This window comes from Pelophylax lessonae (assembly GCF_965119305.1).
Source record: "Pelophylax lessonae genome assembly, chromosome: 11".
Taxonomy (NCBI): domain Eukaryota; kingdom Metazoa; phylum Chordata; class Amphibia; order Anura; family Ranidae; genus Pelophylax; species Pelophylax lessonae.
Genome location: NC_138778.1, coordinates 168088769 through 168114113, shown reverse-complemented (window position 1 = coordinate 168114113; position 25345 = coordinate 168088769).

Sequence of the window (25345 nt, the reverse complement as noted above, 5' to 3'; positions counted from 1 at the left end):
CACCCTCAAATCTTCAGAAGTATGAGATGAACCCCAAAAACTTGGAAAGGTGGATCTCACACGTACCAACACAGACTATCCCGCAATTTAATTGATCCCCAAAGGTTTTTATTGAATAGCGGAATAGGAAATATGATCAAAAAAAGTGTATGTATCTCACACGTACAGAAGCACACTAGGCCCCAATTACTATTGTTTGTACCCCTAAAGGCAGGATGAGGAGTAGGAGGAGTTTGGAACAGGCAGCACCCTCAAATCTTCAGAAGTATGAGATGAACCCCAAAAACTTGGAAAGGTGGATCTCACACGTACCAACACAGACTATCCCGCAATTTAATTGATCCCCAAAGGTTTTTATTGAATAGCGGAATAGGAAATATGATCCAAAAAAGTGTATGTATCTCACACGTACAGAAGCACACTAGGCCCCAATTACTATTGTTTGTACCCCTAAAAGGCTGGATGAGGAGTAGGAGGAGTATGGAACAGGCAGCACCCTCAAATCTTCAGAAGTATGAGATGAACCCCAAAAATTTGGAAAGGTGGATCTCACACGTACCAACACAGACTATCCCGCAATTTAATTGATCCCCAAAGGTTTTTATTGAATAGCGGAATAGGAAATATGATCCAAAAAAGTGTATGTATCTCACACGTACAGAAGCACACTAGGTCCCAATTACTATTGTTTGTACCCCTAAAAGGCTGGATGAGGAGTAGGAGGAGTATGGAACAGGCAGCACCCTCAAATCTTCAGAAGTATGAGATGAACCCCAAAAACTTGGAAAGGTGGATCTCACACGTACCAACACAGACTATCCCGCAATTTAATTGATCCCCAAAGGTTTTTATTGAATAGCGGAATAGGAAATATGATCAAAAAAAGTGTATGTATCTCACACGTACAGAAGCACACTAGGCCCCAATTACTATTGTTTGTACCCCTAAAAGGCTGGATGAGGAGTAGGAGGAGTATGGAATAGGCAGCACCCTCAAATCTTCAGAAGTATGAGATGAACCCCAAAAACTTGGAAAGGTGGATCTCACACGTACCAACACAGACTATCCCGCAATTTAATTGATCCCCAAAGGTTTTTATTGAATAGCGGAATAGGAAATAGGATCCAAAAAAGTGTATGTATCTCACACGTACAGAAGCACACTAGGCCCCAATTACTATTGTTTGTACCCCTAAAAGGCTGGATGAGGAGTAGGAGGAGTATGGAACAGGCAGCACCCTCAAATCTTCAGAAGTATGAGATGAACCCCAAAAACTTGGAAAGGTGGATCTCACACGTACCAACACAGACTATCCCGCAATTTAATTGATCCCCAAAGGTTTTTATTGAATAGCGGAATAGGAAATATGATCAAAAAAAGTGTATGTATCTCACACGTACAGAAGCACACTAGGCCCCAATTACTATTGTTTGTACCCCTAAAAGGCTGGATGAGGAGTAGGAGGAGTATGGAACAGGCAGCACCCTCAAATCTTCAGAAGTATGAGATGAACCCCAAAAACTTGGAAAGGTGGATCTCACACGTACCAACACAGACTATCCCGCAATTTAATTGATCCCCAAAGGTTTTTATTGAATAGCGGAATAGGAAATATGATCCAAAAAAGTGTATGTATCTCACACGTACAGAAGCACACTAGGCCCCAATTACTATTGTTTGTACCCCTAAAAGGCTGGATGAGGAGTAGGAGGAGTATGGAACAGGCAGCACCCTCAAATCTTCAGAAGTATGAGATGAACCCCAAAAATTTGGAAAGGTGGATCTCACACGTACCAACACAGACTATCCCGCAATTTAATTGATCCCCAAAGGTTTTTATTGAATAGCGGAATAGGAAATATGATCCAAAAAAGTGTATGTATCTCACACGTACAGAAGCACACTAGGTCCCAATTACTATTGTTTGTACCCCTAAAAGGCTGGATGAGGAGTAGGAGGAGTATGGAACAGGCAGCACCCTCAAATCTTCAGAAGTATGAGATGAACCCCAAAAACTTGGAAAGGTGGATCTCACACGTACCAACACAGACTATCCCGCAATTTAATTGATCCCCAAAGGTTTTTATTGAATAGCGGAATAGGAAATATGATCAAAAAAAGTGTATGTATCTCACACGTACAGAAGCACACTAGGCCCCAATTACTATTGTTTGTACCCCTAAAAGGCTGGATGAGGAGTAGGAGGAGTATGGAATAGGCAGCACCCTCAAATCTTCAGAAGTATGAGATGAACCCCAAAAACTTGGAAAGGTGGATCTCACACGTACCAACACAGACTATCCCGCAATTTAATTGATCCCCAAAGGTTTTTATTGAATAGCGGAATAGGAAATAGGATCCAAAAAAGTGTATGTATCTCACACGTACAGAAGCACACTAGGCCCCAATTACTATTGTTTGTACCCCTAAAAGGCTGGATGAGGAGTAGGAGGAGTATGGAACAGGCAGCACCCTCAAATCTTCAGAAGTATGAGATGAACCCCAAAAACTTGGAAAGGTGGATCTCACACGTACCAACACAGACTATCCCGCAATTTAATTGATCCCCAAAGGTTTTTATTGAATAGCGGAATAGGAAATATGATCAAAAAAAGTGTATGTATCTCACACGTACAGAAGCACACTAGGCCCCAATTACTATTGTTTGTACCCCTAAAAGGCTGGATGAGGAGTAGGAGGAGTATGGAACAGGCAGCACCCTCAAATCTTCAGAAGTATGAGATGAACCCCAAAAACTTGGAAAGGTGGATCTCACACGTACCAACACAGACTATCCCGCAATTTAATTGATCCCCAAAGGTTTTTATTGAATAGCGGAATAGGAAATATGATCCAAAAAAGTGTATGTATCTCACACATACAGAAGCACACTAGGCCCCAATTACTATTGTTTGTACCCCTAAAAGGCTGGATGAGGAGTAGGAGGAGTATGGAACAGGCAGCACCCTCAAATCTTCAGAAGTATGAGATGAACCCCAAAAACTTGGAAAGGTGGATCTCACACGTACCAACACAGACTATCCCGCAATTTAATTGATCCCCAAAGGTTTTTATTGAATAGCGGAATAGGAAATATGATCAAAAAAAGTGTATGTATCTCACACGTACAGAAGCACACTAGGCCCCAATTACTATTGTTTGTACCCCTAAAAGGCTGGATGAGGAGTAGGAGGAGTATGGAACAGGCAGCACCCTCAAATCTTCAGAAGTATGAGATGAACCCCAAAAACTTGGAAAGGTGGATCTCACACGTACCAACACAGACTATCCCGCAATTTAATTGATCCCCAAAGGTTTTTATTGAATAGCGGAATAGGAAATATGATCAAAAAAAGTGTATGTATCTCACACGTACAGAAGCACACTAGACCCCAATTACTATTGTTTGTACCCCTAAAGGCAGGATGAGGAGTAGGAGGAGTTTGGAACAGGCAGCACCCTCAAATCTTCAGAAGTATGAGATGAACCCCAAAAACTTGGAAAGGTGGATCTCACACGTACCAACGCAGACTATCCCGCAATTTAACTGATCCCCAAAGGTTTTTATTGAATAGGGGAATAGAAAATATGATCAAAAAAAGTGTATGTATCTCACACGTACAGAAGCACACTAGGCCCCAATTACTATTGTTTGTACCCCTAAAAGGCTGGATGAGGAGTAGGAGGAGTATGGAACAGGCAGCACCCTCAAATCTTCAGAAGTATGAGATGAACCCCAAAAACTTGGAAAGGTGGATCTCACACGTACCAACACAGACTATCCCGCAATTTAATTGATCCCCAAAGGTTTTTATTGAATAGCGGAATAGGAAATATGATCAAAAAAAGTTTATGTATCTCACACGTACAGAAGCACACTAGGCCCCAATTACTATTGTTTGTACCCCTAAAGGCAGGATGAGGAGTAGGAGGAGTATGGAACAGGCAGCACCCTCAAATCTTCAGAAGTATGAGATGAAACCCAAAAACTTGGAAAGGTGGATCTCACACGTACCAACGCAGACTATCCCGCAATTTAACTGATCCCCAAAGGTTTTTATTGAATAGGGGAATAGAAAATATGATCAAAAAAAGTGTATGTATCTCACACGTACAGAAGCACACTAGGCCCCAATTACTATTGTTTGTACCCCTAAAAGGCTGGATGAGGAGTAGGAGGAGTTTGGAACAGGCAGCACCCTCAAATCTTCAGAAGTATGAGATGAACCCCAAAAACTTGGAAAGGTGGATCTCACACGTACCAACACAGACTATCCCGCAATTTAATTGATCCCCAAAGGTTTTTATTGAATAGCGGAATAGGAAATATGATCCAAAAAAGTGTATGTATCTCACATGTACAGAAGCACACTAGGCCCCAATTACTATTGTTTGTACCCTTAAAAGGCTGGATGAGGAGTAGGAGGAGTATGGAACAGGCAGCACCCTCAAATCTTCAGAAGTATGAGATGAACCCCAAAAACTTGGAAAGGTGGATCTCACACGTACCAACACAGACTATCCCGCAATTTAATTGATCCCCAAAGGTTTTTATTGAATAGCGGAATAGGAAATATGATCAAAAAAAGTGTATGTATCTCACACGTACAGAAGCACACTAGGCCCCAATTACTATTGTTTGTACCCCTAAAAGGCTGGATGAGGAGTAGGAGGAGTATGGAATAGGCAGCACCCTCAAATCTTCAGAAGTATGAGATGAACCCCAAAAACTTGGAAAGGTGGATCTCACACGTACCAACACAGACTATCCCGCAATTTAATTGATCCCCAAAGGTTTTTATTGAATAGCGGAATAGGAAATAGGATCCAAAAAAGTGTATGTATCTCACACGTACAGAAGCACACTAGGCCCCAATTACTATTGTTTGTACCCCTAAAAGGCTGGATGAGGAGTAGGAGGAGTATGGAACAGGCAGCACCCTCAAATCTTCAGAAGTATGAGATGAACCCCAAAAACTTGGAAAGGTGGATCTCACACGTACCAACACAGACTATCCCGCAATTTAATTGATCCCCAAAGGTTTTTATTGAATAGCGGAATAGGAAATATGATCAAAAAAAGTGTATGTATCTCACACGTACAGAAGCACACTAGGCCCCAATTACTATTGTTTGTACCCCTAAAAGGCTGGATGAGGAGTAGGAGGAGTATGGAACAGGCAGCACCCTCAAATCTTCAGAAGTATGAGATGAACCCCAAAAACTTGGAAAGGTGGATCTCACACGTACCAACACAGACTATCCCGCAATTTAATTGATCCCCAAAGGTTTTTATTGAATAGCGGAATAGGAAATATGATCCAAAAAAGTGTATGTATCTCACACGTACAGAAGCACACTAGGCCCCAATTACTATTGTTTGTACCCCTAAAAGGCTGGATGAGGAGTAGGAGGAGTATGGAACAGGCAGCACCCTCAAATCTTCAGAAGTATGAGATGAACCCCAAAAATTTGGAAAGGTGGATCTCACACGTACCAACACAGACTATCCCGCAATTTAATTGATCCCCAAAGGTTTTTATTGAATAGCGGAATAGGAAATATGATCCAAAAAAGTGTATGTATCTCACACGTACAGAAGCACACTAGGTCCCAATTACTATTGTTTGTACCCCTAAAAGGCTGGATGAGGAGTAGGAGGAGTATGGAACAGGCAGCACCCTCAAATCTTCAGAAGTATGAGATGAACCCCAAAAACTTGGAAAGGTGGATCTCACACGTACCAACACAGACTATCCCGCAATTTAATTGATCCCCAAAGGTTTTTATTGAATAGCGGAATAGGAAATATGATCAAAAAAAGTGTATGTATCTCACACGTACAGAAGCACACTAGGCCCCAATTACTATTGTTTGTACCCCTAAAAGGCTGGATGAGGAGTAGGAGGAGTATGGAATAGGCAGCACCCTCAAATCTTCAGAAGTATGAGATGAACCCCAAAAACTTGGAAAGGTGGATCTCACACGTACCAACACAGACTATCCCGCAATTTAATTGATCCCCAAAGGTTTTTATTGAATAGCGGAATAGGAAATAGGATCCAAAAAAGTGTATGTATCTCACACGTACAGAAGCACACTAGGCCCCAATTACTATTGTTTGTACCCCTAAAAGGCTGGATGAGGAGTAGGAGGAGTATGGAACAGGCAGCACCCTCAAATCTTCAGAAGTATGAGATGAACCCCAAAAACTTGGAAAGGTGGATCTCACACGTACCAACACAGACTATCCCGCAATTTAATTGATCCCCAAAGGTTTTTATTGAATAGCGGAATAGGAAATATGATCAAAAAAAGTGTATGTATCTCACACGTACAGAAGCACACTAGGCCCCAATTACTATTGTTTGTACCCCTAAAAGGCTGGATGAGGAGTAGGAGGAGTATGGAACAGGCAGCACCCTCAAATCTTCAGAAGTATGAGATGAACCCCAAAAACTTGGAAAGGTGGATCTCACACGTACCAACACAGACTATCCCGCAATTTAATTGATCCCCAAAGGTTTTTATTGAATAGCGGAATAGGAAATATGATCCAAAAAAGTGTATGTATCTCACACATACAGAAGCACACTAGGCCCCAATTACTATTGTTTGTACCCCTAAAAGGCTGGATGAGGAGTAGGAGGAGTATGGAACAGGCAGCACCCTCAAATCTTCAGAAGTATGAGATGAACCCCAAAAACTTGGAAAGGTGGATCTCACACGTACCAACACAGACTATCCCGCAATTTAATTGATCCCCAAAGGTTTTTATTGAATAGCGGAATAGGAAATATGATCAAAAAAAGTGTATGTATCTCACACGTACAGAAGCACACTAGGCCCCAATTACTATTGTTTGTACCCCTAAAAGGCTGGATGAGGAGTAGGAGGAGTATGGAACAGGCAGCACCCTCAAATCTTCAGAAGTATGAGATGAACCCCAAAAACTTGGAAAGGTGGATCTCACACGTACCAACACAGACTATCCCGCAATTTAATTGATCCCCAAAGGTTTTTATTGAATAGCGGAATAGGAAATATGATCAAAAAAAGTGTATGTATCTCACACGTACAGAAGCACACTAGACCCCAATTACTATTGTTTGTACCCCTAAAGGCAGGATGAGGAGTAGGAGGAGTTTGGAACAGGCAGCACCCTCAAATCTTCAGAAGTATGAGATGAACCCCAAAAACTTGGAAAGGTGGATCTCACACGTACCAACGCAGACTATCCCGCAATTTAACTGATCCCCAAAGGTTTTTATTGAATAGGGGAATAGAAAATATGATCAAAAAAAGTGTATGTATCTCACACGTACAGAAGCACACTAGGCCCCAATTACTATTGTTTGTACCCCTAAAAGGCTGGATGAGGAGTAGGAGGAGTATGGAACAGGCAGCACCCTCAAATCTTCAGAAGTATGAGATGAACCCCAAAAACTTGGAAAGGTGGATCTCACACGTACCAACACAGACTATCCCGCAATTTAATTGATCCCCAAAGGTTTTTATTGAATAGCGGAATAGGAAATATGATCAAAAAAAGTTTATGTATCTCACACGTACAGAAGCACACTAGGCCCCAATTACTATTGTTTGTACCCCTAAAGGCAGGATGAGGAGTAGGAGGAGTATGGAACAGGCAGCACCCTCAAATCTTCAGAAGTATGAGATGAAACCCAAAAACTTGGAAAGGTGGATCTCACACGTACCAACGCAGACTATCCCGCAATTTAACTGATCCCCAAAGGTTTTTATTGAATAGGGGAATAGAAAATATGATCAAAAAAAGTGTATGTATCTCACACGTACAGAAGCACACTAGGCCCCAATTACTATTGTTTGTACCCCTAAAAGGCTGGATGAGGAGTAGGAGGAGTTTGGAACAGGCAGCACCCTCAAATCTTCAGAAGTATGAGATGAACCCCAAAAACTTGGAAAGGTGGATCTCACACGTACCAACACAGACTATCCCGCAATTTAATTGATCCCCAAAGGTTTTTATTGAATAGCGGAATAGGAAATATGATCCAAAAAAGTGTATGTATCTCACATGTACAGAAGCACACTAGGCCCCAATTACTATTGTTTGTACCCTTAAAAGGCTGGATGAGGAGTAGGAGGAGTATGGAACAGGCAGCACCCTCAAATCTTCAGAAGTATGAGATGAACCCCAAAAACTTGGAAAGGTGGATCTCACACGTACCAACACAGACTATCCCGCAATTTAACTGATCCCAAAAGGTTTTTATTGAATAGCGGAATAGAAAATATGATCAAAAAAAGTGTATGTATCTCACACGTACAGAAGCACACTAGGTCCCAATTACTATTGTTTGTACCCTTAAAAGGCTGGATGAGGAGTAGGAGGAGTATGGAACAGGCAGCACCCTCAAATCTTCAGAAGTATGAGATGAACCCCAAAAACATGGAAAGGTGTATCTCACACGTACCAACACAGACTATCCCGCAATTTAACTGATCCCCAAAGGTTTTTATTGAATAGCGGAATAGAAAATATGATCAAAAAAAGTGTATGTATCTCACACGTACAGAAGCACACTAGGCCCCAATTACTATGGTTTGTACCCCTAAAAGGCTGGATGAGGAGTAGGAGGAGTTTGGAACAGGCAGCACCCTCAAATCTTCAGAAGTATGAGATGAACCCCAAAAACCCCAAATATCATTCAGCTCTGCTGCAGGCCACAATTTAATTTTTTTTAACCCAAGGCTGTATATTGAATAGTGGAATAGAAAAAAAGTGTATGATTTTTGAAACCACTCAATAATAGCACATGTGAACTGAACACAGCAGTGTATGATCATTCAGCAAAGCACAGCTGAAGGAAAAATGCTGCACACTGTGCCTGATAGAAAAAAAGAAAGAACTTTTCTCCCTCCTCCTCAGTGGGCAAAAAAGATTGTGTTCACTGCACCCCAAAAAAATTGTGTTCACTGCACCCCAAAAAGATTGTGTTCACTGCACCCCAAAAAGATTGTGTTCACTGCACCCCACACACAGCAAAATGGATGTGGACCACTGACACCTGCCTATCTCCTATCCCACCCCACACAGCAATATCAATTGTAGTTTGTAGAACACACTGACCCTAAAAATCAGCAGACTCTCTCCCTAAAAGGATTGATAAGATCGTAGATCGGTCACTGCAAACCCTACCCCACACAGCAATATCGATTGTAGTTTGTAGAACACACTGACCCTAAAAATCAGCAGACTCTCTCCCTAAAAGGATTGATAAGATCGTAGATCGGGTGACTGCAAACCCCACCCCACACAGCAATATCGATTGTAGTTTGTAGAACACACTGACCCTAAAAATCAGCAGACTCTCTCCCTAAAAGGATTGATAAGATCGTAGATCGGTCACTGCAAACCCCTCCCACACAGCAAAATCGATCGTAGAAAACTGACCCTAAAAATCAGCAGACTCTCTCCCTAAAATGCCTACAACTCGCCTTGCCTAACACACTCCGACCTGTCCCCCCTCAATTCTATGCGGACACAAATGAGTTTTGCCTGCCTGTCTGTCCCTAATCAGCAGCCAGCACGTATGTGTGCTCTGTCCCTGAACTAGTACACAGCAGAATGATGCCGCAGCGGCGCTGCCTCGAACTTATAAAGACTTTGTCACATGCTTCAGACGGCCAATCACAGCTACTAATACATTTGTAGGCATGGCTGGGATGGCTTAGGCACACCAGTTAAACACTTGTTGATTGGCTGTTGAAAGCCCGCCATGAAAAGCGCGCCAATGCATGCAAAACCCGGAAATAAAATGCCTGAACACGGATTTTTACCCGAACATACAGTAAAGTTTTCGGGTCCGTGTTCAGGTAGCAAAAATCCAATTATTCGGTACGAACATGAAATACAGTCCGTGTTCGCTCAACCCTACTTTTAAGTCACTTTGGCATTAGAAACATTAGATATCTTTAATATTTTACTGAGGGGGGGGCGAGTGCCCCCCCTCCTGAACCATACCAGGCCGCTTGCCCTCCCCATGTTGATGGGGACAAGGGCCTCTTCCCAACAACTCTGGGCAGTGGGGGTCTGTGGGTGGGGGGCTTATCGAAATCTGGAAGCCCCCTTTAACAAAGGGGACCCCAGATCCTGACCCCCCCTATGTGAATGGGTATTGGGTACATCTTACCCCTACTCATTTACCAAAAAAGTTTTAAAAAGTAAAAACCGCAGTTAACAGTTTTTGACAAGTTCTTTATTAAAAAGAAAAAAAAAAGTGTCCCTTGATGTAAATCCATCATCAATAACGACGCCCTGAATAATAGAAAAAAAAAATGCTTTGGTTCTTTAGAGGCTACCCGCCGCATGCCCGATCTTCGGCTTTGACAGTTTTTTTTATAGGAAAGGGGCAGGGCCTACCAGCTACGTCACCTGGTGGCACTGCCCCTCTGACGTCACAGCGCTTTTAATTTTTTTTCTATTTTTCTGGTTCAACGGGCGTTGTGATTGACGATGGATTTACATCGATGGACACTATTTTTTTTCTTTTTAATAAAGGACTTGTCAAAAACTGTTTCCTGAGGTTTTTTACAATTTTTGGTGAATGAGTACCCATTCACATGAGGAAGGGGGCTTCCAGATTACAAAAAGGAGAGCGCCATCTGCCCCAAAGCCCCCACCCACCCATGTTGAGGACATGTGGCCTGGTATGGTTTCCTCGTCCCCCCCCTTTCCTGACCTGCCAGGCTGCATGCTCAGATAAGGGTCTGGCATGTATTCTGGGGAGGACCCCATGCCAAAATAGAAAACAAAATGGCATGGGACCTGGTATGGCCTGGGGGGGGGGGGGGGACCCTACGCCATTTTTTTTTTAAAAAAAGGTTATCAGTATTGCCGGGAGCCGGCAATACATTACAGCCGTGAGCAAGTTTAAATTACTTTTTTCCTTTAGAAATGTCATTATTGCTGCAGCAGGCTCCATACATCGTACAGATGTGCCACTTTACAGGCAAATTAAGGGAACCCCCCAGGCATGATATTTAAAGGAATTTTTTATTTTTATTGTTTCAGTGTGGTCAATAAAATCACTGCTCCTTTAAAAATGATTGTTTTAAAAAAAATGTTTTGCATTGATATTTGTCACCCAGGGCAGTACCCGGGTCCCCATACCCTTTTCATGGCAATAACTTGCATATAAGCCTTTAAAATTAGGACTTTTGAATTTTCATGTTCATGTCCTATAGACTTTAATAGAGTTCCCATCTTCGCTAGAACTTTTTCCCTGTCCGAGATGTTTTGGTGCAAACACAACAGGGGGGTGTTTTGCCCATCCCTACTAATTACTACTGTTACTATTTTCATTACTAAAATGTTGAATATAGTCCCTTGTAATCCCCTCCAATAGCTTACAGACTACTGATTTTAGGCTAATCGACCTGTAGTTCCCAGGGATATATCTTGGTCCTTTTTTAAATATTGGTGCCATGTTGGCTTTTCTCCAATCAGCTGCTACCATTCCAGTCAGTAAACTATCCATACAAATTAGGAACAATGGTCTGGCTATCACCTGGCTGTGTTCCTTAAGGACCCTCTCGGTGTAAGCTACCTGGCCCTGGTGACTTATTTATGTTAAGTTTTTCAAGTCCATTTCTGATTCTGTCCTCTAGTAGCCATGAGGGTGCTTCCTGTGACGTGTTATTAACATTACAGTCAAGGTTACTGTACTCCCCCCCCCCCCGTTTCTTTTGTGAAGACTGAGGAAAATAATTTATTAAAAATATTTGCCTTCTCTCTGTCCTTTGTAGCCAAATTCTCTTCATCGTCCTTTATGGGGCCAATATGTTCTGGCCTTACTTTCTTTCTATTTATTGGGGTTTTAGGAATCCTGATGTAAGGAGGAATTTTTGGGACCATAATAAAAGGGGAAAGATTTAAGGGGATCAGGCCCAGGGGTTAGGAGCCCCAAAATTTCTGATGGCTGCCCTGTTCCCCACACACTGAGCTGAGTTTCCCCATACCACTGCAGTATTGGATGATGTTAGCTGGAGACAAAGCCATCTCCTACAAATCCTAGCAGAATAAGTATATGGCTTTCAGCTTTATTCCATTCATTAACTTTCTTTTGAAACAATGCAATATTTATTCTATAGATCTTCCTCATATCAATATTTATTCTATAGATCTTCCTCATATTAATATTTATTCTGTAGATCTTCCTCATATCAATATTTGTGCGGATGTTCCCCTTGACTTGGATGTGAAAAGTCATATTTGCCTAAATGTAATTTTACATGTATATGTGGCCCTCTCCAAAACTGTGCATTTTATGGAGATGGTCTGTCCCCCCATACATTGTACAATCTGATTGGACAATGTCTGCATCTACTTATCTGTCTGTTCAAGTCACTCCCCCATACATTGTACAATCTGATTGGGCAACAATTGCATCTACTCATCTGTCTGACCAAGCCACTCCCCCATACATTGTACAATCTGATTGGGCAATGATTGCATCTACTCATCTGTCTGACCAAGTCACCCAGTTTTTGTTTTTGTTTTTTAGTTTTTTTACCTGCAAAGTAAATGTATAATGTGCTAGTATGCATTGCATACTAGCACATTATGTGACACTTACCTGCAAATGAAGCCCGCATCGTCCCTGCTAGAGGCCACATCCATTTTCGCCCGTTTTTCCTTCTGGGTCCGCAGACTTCAACTGTGATACTGGATGGAGCCACGTGACGTCACTCCCATGCATGCGGGCGGGAGCCGCTGGTCATGACACGGGGCTCTGAAGAAACAGCACGGGTAGCCGTTCCTTCAGAGCGCATGTGCCGATGACGTCATCAGTGCATGCAATGTAAATATCTCCTAAACGGTGCCAGTTTAGGAGATATTTTCAGTATCTATAGGTAAGCCTTGTTATAGGATCACCTATAGGTACAAATTATAAAGGTAAGTTTACAACCACTTTAAAGAAAATCAAGGAAAGTCTATGCATTTCCCACCTAAAAAATGAATATATTATCAGTTTGCAAATAATTGAGCACATGCTATGGGGATTGGGATCTGAGTTCACCTTTATCATAAAAATGACCCTATCACACAGAAAAAGCACCACAAAAAGCATTTTAAATCTTTATTCGAGAAACACAGTAAAAAGTTAGCACAATTAAAAAAAATAAATAAAATAAACAGCACTGTGAAAAGTGTATCTACTCCAACGTTGGAAAAGTCCTGTGAAGGTTGCCTATGCACAGAAGAACAAACAAAACATATCACACAGAAAAGAGTGAGGACTTAGGACAGACAGACAAGTCTTTAGGACATTGCTAACAATATCAGGACAAATGCAGAAAATTGTACTCCGCAAAGTAGGTACATGGGAAAAAAAAAAAGGCAAGTCATTCGTCTAAACCAGCCTTTTTCAATGAGGGTGCCTAGGCACAATGGTGTGCCTTGAGGTTTCTTCAGGGGTGCCTTGGCAAAATGCATAAAAATTGGCAAAAAAATTGTATACAAGCTGGCGTTTGGATGAAGGCTGCTTTTTAGTTACACTAAGTCACAGGTTTTCATTGTGCACCAATACAACCTTCTAGCTGTCGGCGTCCTAACAATCAATGGCGTCATCATTTGAGAAAAAGGATGTCATTCGCCTGCATAGCATCCTTGTTTGACCTTCCCTTGCCCCTCTTCATCAGCATTGGAGTCAGTGATGGAGAAGAGAAATATTGGAATACTAGTGAGAACCAGTTTGCAAAAGTGTGTTTGCTTTGTAAAAATGTAATCCCCTCTAACGTTGGGTGTCCTATTTGGAACAGCATTTACATTTTAGAATGGGGCGACTCGAGACTGTCCATCATGTTTAAAGGGTGCCTTGACTAAAAAAAGGTTGAGAAACACTGCTCTGCACTAGGGATCGACCGATTATCGGCAAAGCCGATATATCGAGGGCCGATATGCACTTTCCCCAATATATCGGAATCTGCCTTTTGATTTACCGATATTGCAGATATTTCGGGAAAGTGCATGTACCGGGTGATGCCTGCAGCTAGAGGCATCACCCCGGTACCGGTGTCCATAGCCGACGGTCAGGTGTCTTGTAAAGACAACCGATGCGGCTGATAAGCCGCTCGGCTGTCATTACAAGGAGCGGGAGGGGACGCGGGCATCCTACCTTCACCAATAGAAAAAATGGTATATCAGCGCTGCTCAATGTGCTACTTATATAAAATAGGTGTTGCAACCGTGCTATAAGTAATATGTGCTCAAAAAATGATATATATGTGTAAAATTATGAATTGCTACCATACATCCAAAATAGTGCAATACAATAAATCAAATATAATATATAAATTCAATAATATTAAAGTGTCCAGTGCTTCAGTGATAATTGTATAAATATCATAAAATTACCAAACTGATATTATTTAACAAAAGTTCATATAATGTTCCAAAGTGCTAGTCTCTGTGCAAGAAATATATCCACACAAAAGTGCTCAGTGCTTGCTTTGTGAAGAAAAAAGACATCCAAAGTGCCGGTGCTCTCAAATTGTGAGTAGGTGCTCCCCTCTCGGTCCCCTACTCACCAGACAATATTGTCATATACGCCTTAAGGATTGCTCCTCACTGGTTAAGAACAGCAGACACCATCAAACATCGAATCATATATCGGAGAGAACTCAAACCAGCACCATCCACTATATTAGAAAAAATGCAAGAAATGTTGGACCCGGCGCTACCACTTTAAAATAGTATTGTGCAAATATGTGCTATAAAAGTGCATGTGTTGCAATAAACAAAGTGAAAAGTGCTACGTGCCGTTTAAAACCAACAATAGGTATTAACCTGGGCTGTGCTCAGTGTGCCACATTAAAATGTCATATATCATATATTTGTACAAAGTGCCAAGTGCTGATAATACCAAGTGCCACGTGTTGTGATCCGTGCTAAAACAATATATGGCGCCGGCGGATGTTCCACCAAAAAAGCACCGCTGCTTACCGCACTCTTAAGCCTTTGACTCGACACTTCTTGGTCACTACAACAAAGAATAAACCTCCATTGCGTAGCATTTGTAGTATAAAGCGAAAATATTTAGCATTCACTCACAGTTTGGGGAGTTCACTGTCAGCTTGAATGGTGTTCGCCGGGTCGCTTCCGCGTTCCACTGGCTCAAACCACCAATACCGGAAGTGATGTATTGACGTACACAAGCCACGCCCTACGCGTTTCGTCATACGACGTCATCTGGAGCGTGCCATCTCTCACTACTCCCGGTCTTTTTATAGGCTGGGATGGCGCCATCTTGGTGTACCTAATTTGAGGCTGGACACGGTGGCCATCTTGGTGCACCCATCCCATATCCTAAAGAATGTTTATTCATCATGTGAACTCCCTTCATGTTGTGTTTGCCGTACATAAAAACAACAATATACTTTATTAACCACAGAGTACGACTAAAAACAATTACTATGTTTAAAATGCATTTGTGCAAATAGTGATGTGTCTGGTTTAATCGGGGTGAACTGATAACCAGTGTGTGCCGTGATTGGGAAAATAAATAGATATTGATTAAAATATTTTTATTATTATGTGACAAAGTGATACGTGCCTTAACTATACTCAATACATAAAATATAATATATAAAATCGTGGGCCCATGTGTCTATGCAATTGGTGCTAGACTATGAAAGAAGTGCCCATACATGTAACAATTAATCGGTGAGATGAAATCGTGCTGAAAAAATATTTTTTTTAAAAAATTGTAAAATAGTTTATATTTAAAAAAAAAAAAAAAAAATGAAAATAAAATAAAATAACAATATATGTATATTCATTATAAAATCCAGAAACATCCAGAAAAACAGGGAGGACGTTAAAGTAGGGAAACCATTGCAGTGGGACACTTGGAATATTCTTATATGATGAGGAGAAACATTGGAACAGAAAAAATATAAGAATAAAATTCCAAAAAATAATATAAAAATATAAAAAATATATATAAAAATATAAAAATTATATCTATAAATTGTGATTATCCATAAAAGGAGAACTTTAAGAAGGACTAAAACTGCATCAGAGGAGAATGTTATCTTGCTTGGATGTATATTAAAAATAAAAATAAAAGAAATAAAATTCCAAAGTTAAAAATCCAAGGCTCAAAAAACGGGAGTTTTAAAAATCAGTGATAAAACAATTCAGATCGATGTCGATATTCAAGCCTTTGGGTTGGAGGGTCTGCATTTGATATATCCACTTCGTTTCATTTTTTGACACATCAATTTTCTTGTTGCTACCTCTCCAGTTATTTTTGATTTTATCAATGGCATAGAAAACCATTACCGTGGGGGCTTGAGAGTGGTGGAACTTGAAGTGTCGTGATAAACTATGCTTCTCAAATCCCTTACGGATGTTCTTCACATGCTCCCTTATACGGACAAATAAGGGTCTGGTGGTGCGGCCTACATATTGTAATTTACAAGGGCACTCCACCACATAGGTTACATGAGTACTGGTGCATGTAATGGTCTCCTTTATTTCATATATTTTTCCTGTGCTCTGTGCCATAAAGGACGTTGTTTTTCTTTTCTTCTCCTTGGACGTTTTGCAAGGCAGGCATTTTCCGCACCTGAAGAAACCCTTTAAACTGGTTGGGAAATTTATTTTCTTGGGAGGGTCAATAACGTTATGCACCAACCTATTCCTCAGGTTTGGTGCTTTTCTGTATATGAAGGTGGGTTTGGAAGGGAGGATATCTTTAAGTGTTGTGTCTGCTTGTAGGATTGGCCAGTGTTTTCTTACAATTTTTTCTAAGGCCTTGTGCTGGGTGTTGTATCCTGTTAAAAAAGCAAACTCACTATTCTTATTTCCACTTTTTTCTTCATGTTAATCAATTCACTTCTTTTATACCCTTTTTCCACGAACCTGTCAATCAGTAACTCCGCTTGTATTTCAAAATCTCTTATGTCACTACAGTTCCTTCTGATTCTCATCAGTTGCCCTTTGGGGATATTCCCTAACCACTTGGGGTGGTGACAGCTATTTTTGGGAATGTACCCGTTCCGATCAGTTTTTTTGAAATACGTTTTGCTGGTTAGTCTTCCTTCCTTTTTGGTTAATTCCAGGTCCAGAAATGCAATATGTTCATGGTGAAAGGTGCCTGAAAAAGTGATGCCATATATGTTCATGTTGATTTCATCAAAGAAATTCTGTAGGGATTCCTCGTTTCCCTTCCACACGATAATGATATCGTCGATGTATCGACGATAATATTTCAGGTTATTCCTTGGTACGCTGAACACTTGCTCCTCCTCCCACTTTTGCATAAACACGTTTGCCACGCTAGGGGCGTACTTGGCCCCCATAGCTACTCCTTTCTTCTGAACAAAGTAATTCCCCTTGTACCAGAAATAATTTGATTCCATTGCTGTTTTCAATCCCTCCAGTATATATCCGATCTGCACCTCCTTCATGTCTGTGTGGGTGTGCAGGGCCCAATCCACCGCTTGTAGGCCATCCTGTTGTTTTATGTTGGTATAGAGGGAGTTTACATCAATTGTTACCAAGATGTCACTCTCCTCTATTTCCAGATCCTTAATTTCTGCTAGCAATTGCTTGCTGTCCCTTAGATAGGATTTTCCTACTGGGACCAAAGGCTGTAGAAACTGGTCAAGATACTCCCCTAACCTTGAATGCACAGAGTTAATTCCGCTTACAATGGGGCGGCCTGGTGGTTTTTTATCATCTTTGTGTATCTTCGGAATATAATAAATAACTGGGGTTTTTGGTTTCTCCAGGCAAATGTATCTGGCCTCCTTTTTGTTTAAAATTCCCAAGTCTCTTCCTTTATCCACGTATTTCTGTAAAGTTTTTTCAAATCCTTGTTTCGGGTCACCTCTAAGCTTGATATAGGTGTCCTTTATATTGAGTAGGTTCTCCATCTCCTCCTCATAATCTTTTTTGTTTAAGATCACAAGTCCTCCTCCCTTGTCTGCTGGCCTTATTATTACTCCCTTCCTTTTCTCCAACTTCTTAATGGTGTCCCATGTATTTTTCTCTTTTCTGTTTTGAATTCTCAAAGCTCTTATGTCTGCTTCCACCATCCGTTTAAAAACCTCCAAATTCTCGTTCTGAGGATTTTTGGGGTTAAACTTGGAGCGATTTTTTAGCGACGTTTGCTTATATTCCTTATGTGTGGATCTTTGTATCTGTTTTTGTTTTAAGGTGAAATGTTTCTTTATGTTCAACTTTCTGACATATTTATTCAGGTCTATATAGGCCTCAAACTTATCCCACCAAACTCTTAGCTGTTTCTCCATATTGTGTCTCAGCTGTTTGAATGAGCTATATATTGTTTTAGCACGGATCACAACACGTGGCACTTGGTATTATCAGCACTTGGCACTTTGTACAAATATATGATATATGACATTTTAATGTGGCACACTGAGCACAGCCCAGGTTAATACCTATTGTTGGTTTTAAACGGCACGTAGCACTTTTCACTTTGTTTATTGCAACACATGCACTTTTATAGCACATATTTGCACAATACTATTTTAAAGTGGTAGCGCCGGGTCCAACATTTCTTGCATTTTTTCTAACTCTACTACCTCAGAGGTAGGTTGGAGGCAGCTTACACCACAAAAATTGATTTTGTACTGAAACTCCATAGCGCTGGTATATAACCCCCTTTTTTATATCTGTCATGGTAACCCCATCACATACCCCGGCAGCAATGGAGATTTTCAAGTACATGAACTCAAGAACTGTTAATTTGGAGGCTATCTTTGACCAAGAGGTGGTCATAAGCAGACAAGATATGGATAGCTCATTCAAACAGCTGAGACACAATATGGAGAAACAGCTAAGAGTTTGGTGGGATATAGCCACCTTAGAAAAATACACAAAGGAGAAAATAACCCCCAGGAGATTAAGATGGGATTTGGCACCCAATGATAACATCAATGATCCACTTTATATGGATGATTGGTTTGCATTTTTTAATAAATGTGAGAAGGATTTACTCCTAATGATTATAAAAAGGAGACAACTAAAACTTAAAAAAGTGGAAGGGGTTATTATCGAGCTTAAAGAGCAATTAGCACCATTCGCAGATACAAGGGAATATAAGGATAAGGAAAAAGCATTACAGGATGGAATAGAGAAATATGACAAAATGATACAAGGTAAAAAACAAAAGAAATATAAAAGGGACGTTCTGGACTACAAAAACAATGAAGTTTACAGATGGCAGTCAGATGAAGTATATGGTGTGCAAACAGCACAAGCAGATCCAGTAATCACTCCTTCAAGAGAAACCAGCGAAGATCGGGATGAGGATGACACCTGGATGGAAATTGGAACTCAAAATGACACACCAGGAATGAACATCCGAGGACGCATGGAGGCAAGACCACAGAGAGGCACACCCAGGCCCAATACACATAACCAAGGGTTCAGAACACCCAGAAATGGAAGTGGGTATGGGAACACACAAAGCAGAACTCCAACCAACAACTACAATGGGTATGGAAATAGGACACCCGCCATTAATTATGGATATGAATCCTATAACAGATACGCTCCACTGGAACATTACACAGAACCTGCCTATGACAACCGAGGACCACCACCACCCCCACCTAGGAGGGTTTTTTTTCAACAGGGCAACAGGGGAAGACCACCGCGAGGAAGAGGAGGCCCACGCAGACCATGGGGTCACTGGCAACAGAACTGGCACCGGGCACCACCACGAGGGGACCAGTGGATGGAGCAACGACCACAAGGAGAATATCGTGGAAACAGGGAGGACACAACACGGCACCAGGAAAGAGGCAGAAACGAAAACCACGAGGAACACGAGGAGGAAAGAAACGACAGAAAAAGGAGAAGAAATCAATAGGAAAAGGCATCTATAACCTGAGCGACATACAATTTGAGGAGGAGGAGATAAAAATATTGGATTTGGGTCTAAAATATGCCCCAGGAAAAAACTTAGACAAGTTTGAGGCCTATATAGACCTGAATAAATATGTCAGAAAGTTGAACATAAAGAAACATTTCACCTTAAAACAAAAACAGATACAAAGATCCACACATAAGGAATATAAGCAAACGTCGCTAAAAAATCGCTCCAAGTTTAACCCCAAAAATCCTCAGAACGAGAATTTGGAGGTTTTTAAACGGATGGTGGAAGCAGACATAAGAGCTTTGAGAATTCAAAACAGAAAAGAGAAAAATACATGGGACACCATTAAGAAGTTGGAGAAAAGGAAGGGAGTAATAATAAGGCCAGCAGACAAGGGAGGAGGACTTGTGATCTTAAACAAAAAAGATTATGAGGAGGAGATGGAGAACCTACTCAATATAAAGGACACCTATATCAAGCTTAGAGGTGACCCGAAACAAGGATTTGAAAAAACTTTACAGAAATACGTGGATAAAGGAAGAGACTTGGGAATTTTAAACAAAAAGGAGGCCAGATACATTTGCCTGGAGAAACCAAAAACCCCAGTTATTTATTATATTCCGAAGATACACAAAGATGATAAAAAACCACCAGGCCGCCCCATTGTAAGCGGAATTAACTCTGTGCATTCAAGGTTAGGGGAGTATCTTGACCAGTTTCTACAGCCTTTGGTCCCAGTAGGAAAATCCTATCTAAGGGACAGCAAGCAATTGCTAGCAGAAATTAAGGATCTGGAAATAGAGGAGAGTGACATCTTGGTAACAATTGATGTAAACTCCCTCTATACCAACATAAAACAACAGGATGGCCTACAAGCGGTGGATTGGGCCCTGCACACCCACACAGACATGAAGGAGGTGCAGATCGGATATATACTGGAGGGATTGAAAACAGCAATGGAATCAAATTATTTCTGGTACAAGGGGAATTACTTTGTTCAGAAGAAAGGAGTAGCTATGGGGGCCAAGTACGCCCCTAGCGTGGCAAACGTGTTTATGCAAAAGTGGGAGGAGGAGCAAGTGTTCAGCGTACCAAGGAATAACCTGAAATATTATCGTCGATACATCGACGATATCATTATCGTGTGGAAGGGAAACGAGGAATCCCTACAGAATTTCTTTGATGAAATCAACATGAACATATATGGCATCACTTTTTCAGGCACCTTTCACCATGAACATATTGCATTTCTGGACCTGGAATTAACCAAAAAGGAAGGAAGACTAACCAGCAAAACGTATTTCAAAAAAACTGATCGGAACGGGTACATTCCCAAAAATAGCTGTCACCACCCCAAGTGGTTAGGGAATATCCCCAAAGGGCAACTGATGAGAATCAGAAGGAACTGTAGTGACATAAGAGATTTTGAAATACAAGCGGAGTTACTGATTGACAGGTTCGTGGAAAAAGGGTATAAAAGAAGTGAATTGATTAACATCAAGAAAAAAGTGGAAAAAATGAATAGAGAAGACTTGTTAAAGGAGGTACCAAACAGAAAAAGTGTAAATAAGAATAGTGAGTTTGCTTTTTTAACAGGATACAACACCCAGCACAAGGCCTTAGAAAAAATTGTAAGAAAACACTGGCCAATCCTACAAGCAGACACAACACTTAAAGATATCCTCCCTTCCAAACCCACCTTCATATACAGAAAAGCACCAAACCTGAGGAATAGGTTGGTGCATAACGTTATTGACCCTCCCAAGAAAATAAATCTCCCAACCAGTTTAAAGGGTTTCTTCAGGTGCGGAAAATGCCTGCCTTGCAAAACGTCCAAGGAGAAGAAAAGAAAAACAACGTCCTTTATGGCACAGAGCACAGGAAAAATATATGAAATAAAGGAGACCATTACATGCACCAGTACTCATGTAACCTATGTGGTGGAGTGCCCTTGTAAATTACAATATGTAGGCCACACCACCAGACCCTTATTTGTCCCTATAAGGGAGCATGTGAAGAACATCCGTAAGGGATTTGAGAAGCATAGTTTATCACGACACTTCAAGTTCCACCACTCTCAAGACCCAACGGTAATGGTTTTCTATGCCATTGATAAAATCAAAAATAACTGGAGAGGTAGCAACAAGAAAATTGATGTGTCAAAAAACGAAACAAAGTGGATATATCAAATGCAGACCCTCCAACCCAAAGGCTTGAATATCGACATCGATCTGAATTGTTTTATCACTGATTTTTAAAACTCCCGTTTTTTGAGCCTTGGATTTTTAACTTTGGAATTTTATTTCTTTTATTTTTATTTTTAATATACATCCAAGCAAGATAACATTCTCCTCTGATGCAGTTTTAGTCCTTCTTAAAGTTCTCCTTTTATGGATAATCACAATTTATAGATATCATTTTTATATATATTTTTTATATTTTTATATTATTTTTTGGAATTTTATTCTTATATTTTTTCTGTTCCAATGTTTCTCCTCATCATATAAGAATATTCCAAGTGTCCCACTGCAATGGTTTCCCTACTTTAACGTCCTCCCCGTTTTTCTGGATGTTTCTGGATTTTATAATGAATATACATATATTGTTATTTTATTTTATTTTCATTTTTTTTTTTTTTTTTTCGTCTAAAAACGTGAGAACCGTCTTTGGACTTCAATTACAAAAAATATAAACTATTTTACAATTTTTTAAAAAAAATATTTTTTCAGCACGATTTCATCTCACCGATTAATTGTTACATGTATGGGCACTTCTTTCATAGTCTAGCACCAATTGCATAGACACATGGGCCCACGATTTTATATATTATATTTTATGTATTGAGTATAGTTAAGGCACGTATCACTTTGTCACATAATAATAAAAATATTTTAATCAATATCTATTTATTTTCCCAATCACGGCACACACTGGTTATCAGTTCACCCCGATTAAACCAGACACATCACTATTTGCACAAATGCATTTTAAACATAGTAATTGTTTTTAGTCGTACTCTGTGGTTAATAAAGTATATTGTTGTTTTTATGTACGGCAAACACAACATGAAGGGAGTTCACATGATGAATAAACATTCTTTAGGATATGGGATGGGTGCACCAAGATGGCCGCCGTGTCCGGCCTCAAATTAGGTACACCAAGATGGCGCCATCCCAGCCTATAAAAAGACCGGGAGTAGTGAGAGATGGCACGCTCCAGATGACGTCGTATGACGAAACGCGTAGGGCGTGGCTTGTGTACGTCAATACGTCACTTCCGGTATTGGTGGTTTGAGCCAGTGGAACGCGGAAGCGATCCGGCGAACACCATTCAAGCTGACAGTGAACTCCCCAAACTGTGAGTGAATGCTAAATATTTTCGCTTTATACTACAAATGCTACGCAATGGAGGTTTATTCTTTGTTGTAGTGACCAAGAAGTGTCGAGTCAAAGGCTTAAGAGTGCGGTAAGCAGCGGTGCTTTTTTGGTGGAACATCCGCCGGCGCCATATATTGTTTTAGCACGGATCACAACACGTGGCACTTGGTATTATCAGCACTTGGCACTTTGTACAAATATATGATATATGACATTTTAATGTGGCACACTGAGCACAGCCCAGGTTAATACCTATTGTTGGTTTTAAACGGCACGTAGCACTTTTCACTTTGTTTATTGCAACACATGCACTTTTATAGCACATATTTGCACAATACTATTTTAAAGTGGTAGCGCCGGGTCCAACATTTCTTGCATTTTTTCTAACTCTACTACCTCAGAGGTAGGTTGGAGGCAGCTTACACCACAAAAATTGATTTTGTACTGAAACTCCATAGCGCTGGTATATAACCCCCTTTTTTACCATCCACTATATATTTATCCCTCACACGCTCATTATCACAGTCACCTGGAGAAACCGGAAGTTGCCTACCGCCATCTTAGGACTCCCATTTCCGCTGGTTATTAGCTACCATCTTAGATCACCCATACTATTTCTATTACTAGGGTGGGACCATAGAATGCGGACTCAAGTATTCTAATTTTTAAATATAAATATAAATTGATATCTCTATAATTTCTATGGCACTATAATGAATAACCATTATTAAAATTAAATAACTATTAGAAAAAAGAAGAAAAAAACTCATTATTGCATCTTGACATTTTATTTATTTTGATTTAAATGCTATCAGAGATATACATAGGATTAACATATAGCTCCTAGCCAAGCATCACCCTTTACCCCACATCCGGCACAGGTAACCCCGGTATTGCCAAATCTGGGGGCTCAGGTGGCGAGCAGAAAAGCACCATCTACTGCTGAAGATTCCCCTCCCAGGGACAGCCCCTCCTTTCCTGTGTCGGCGGCCGCCTGAGAGACATCCCCGTAAAACAATAATAAGATGCGCGCGCACCCGCGCCACGTCAGCAACGAGAAACCGGAAACCGCGCACATGTGCATGTGCCACAGGGGATATATATAGGCCGGGAATCCAAACAGGGCGCCACTTCCCTCCAACCGAGGGAGAGCAAGGACGCCCGGACCGCTGCGAAGGGACGCACTTATACCCGGATACCCATTACCTGGACACCTCAACAGTAAGTAACCACAGTGCTAACACAATGCACTGATGGTGCTTTGTCATTTTCTTGAAAAGCCTAATAAAAATCTCCCCTTTCTATCCTCTGATAGAAACTAAGGAGATTAACCTGCCCACCAGCACCACCTAGTGGAATCATTGGAAATTACACACTATACTAAATCACAAGTAAGTTAATGACAAGAAATACAAGTTCTATATATTAATAAATATACCTACTTGAACCAACTTTTAATACATTCCTATCCAACACAGATTGGACCGGACCCGGGATGGTATCCCCCTCCCTATTTAGTCCAACAATATAGACTTGAATAGTAAGTACCATTCAAATATGTACCGTATATGGAAAAATGAAAATCCAATTTTCAAAACATCTCATAATTACCCATATCCCAACAACAGGGTCCCCTTGATTCTTATGTGGCTAAAAGGATCTGAAGCAAGGCCCAGGAGCGCAAATAATCCATACCATTCAAACAAGTATGTATGTTATTATGGGACCAAAGGGAAACTACATCCCATTGGATCTACATAACATATATTCAAATATTATCTATTATAATTTCAGACGTGGTTGACACACCTTCCTTGACAAAGGCTTTACCGCCGAAACACGTAGGAAACCAGAATACCCTCTCTATGGATCCGACGCCCCACTAAAAGCGTGGAACAATAGAGAGATATCGTTGTCACCATTCCACCATGTCACCTCTCTTTACTTTTTTCCTTCACAAACACCAATGGGTCTATAACCCACACACTTGATGTATATTGTTTTTCCAACCTCGGAATTACTACAATTTATATTTATATTTGTTGTAAAACATTTGGAATAAAATTT